We start from the raw sequence: 1,625 nt of genomic DNA, 5'->3' as shown, positions 1-1,625 counted from the left end.
TCCATGGCCCTAAGGAATACATATAGTCTGGTTGAGAATTAAGGTTGCAATTCTCAGGAGTCGTATCATGAAATGGGCTATGAAAGTGATAACACAGGTGCTACAGGAACATAAGGGAGGGTCATCTGGTCCAGCCTTGGGTGGGGATAAGGGTCAGAGTTTTCCTTGAGTTTCTAAATCAGGTCCTGAGATAGGGGTCAGTTAGGCACAAAAGCAGACTTCTATGGTTTGGATGTGGTTTGTCCCTCCCAAAACTCATCGTGAAGTTTTAACTGCCAGTGGGTCAGTGTTTGGAGGTGGAGCCTAGTGGGAGGCGTTTGAGTCACGGGGGTGGATCCCTCATGAATAGACTGATGCCGTCTCTCAGGAGTGGGTTCTCTTCACTGAATTAGTTCCCGAGAAAGCAAGTTGTTATAAAGCCCGGCTCGTGTTTGGTCTCTTTGCATATACCCACTCACCTTCCTGCTTCTCCACCATGACTTGATGCAGCACATGGCCCTCACCAGAAGCCAAGAAGATGCCCACACCATCCTCTTGGAGTTCCAGTCACCAGAACCACGAGCTAAATAAGCCTCTTTTCTTTATAGATTACGCAGCCTCAGATATTCTGTTACAGCAACACTAAATGGACTAAGACAGAGACCTCATGAGAGCAGCTTGGGAAAAGCTATCTTTTGCTTGCCTTTTTGGATCTCATGTGGCAGCACTATTACTACTTTTTACCATCTACTTAAACCATCCTGAAAGGTGCTTGGCTACTACAGTGAGTGAAAAATGTAGCGGAAACGTTTTCTTCACAGCTTAGAAGCAACACTGAGTGGCCCCATCCATATGTCTCACTGTACTGTCCATACTATCATCCTCAGAGACTTTCTGGGAGGCACCTCTGTCCTCTCCCACATCCACTGCACCGTGAATCCAACCATCTGATATTCTCCCAAATAACCTTGGTAAAGCCTTCAACTACACCTAAACATTTTGGCACCTAGTTGCCATCTTATGCTGTACTTTTTCTTTTTTTTTAAAGATGACCGGTAATGGGATCTTAACCCTTGACTTGGTGTTGTCAGCACGACGCTCAACCAGTGAGCAACCGGCCATCCCTATATGGGATCCGAACCCATGGCCTTGATGTTAACAACACCACACTCTCCCAAGTGAGCCACAGCTGGCCCTCAAAGTTTCTGATTCTTTTTTTTTCTGATTCTTTTTTTTTTTTTTTAAAGATGACCAGTAAGGGGGTCTTAACCCTTGACTTGGTGTTGTCAGTACCACGCTCACCCAGTGAGCAAACCAGCCATCCTTATATGGGATCTGAACCCGTAGCCTTGGTGTTATCAGCACCACACTCTCCCGTGTGAGCCATGGGCCGGCCCTTAAGCTGTACTATTAATTGGGAGAAGGCTAGGTTACCTAGGTCCTAGGTTCTGGGTATAATGAAATTATGTTTGCCTAAAGCTTCCAAATCTTTGATTCTAAAAGTGTACAACGGTTAAAGTGGATATGTGATACTACAGCCCATTGCTGCACACATATGTCAGTTTTATTATCAAGGCTATGTGCAGAGACTATAAAAACAAAAAGGATGCAGGCCCCATCCCAACCGTAGTTCCCAACTGTCAGCA

This window comes from Galeopterus variegatus, unplaced genomic scaffold, assembly GCF_000696425.1.
Source record: "Galeopterus variegatus unplaced genomic scaffold, G_variegatus-3.0.2 Scaffold16715, whole genome shotgun sequence".
Taxonomy (NCBI): domain Eukaryota; kingdom Metazoa; phylum Chordata; class Mammalia; order Dermoptera; family Cynocephalidae; genus Galeopterus; species Galeopterus variegatus.
The sequence above is the reverse complement of the archived record's forward strand: the minus strand, read 5'-3'. Positions refer to the sequence as shown.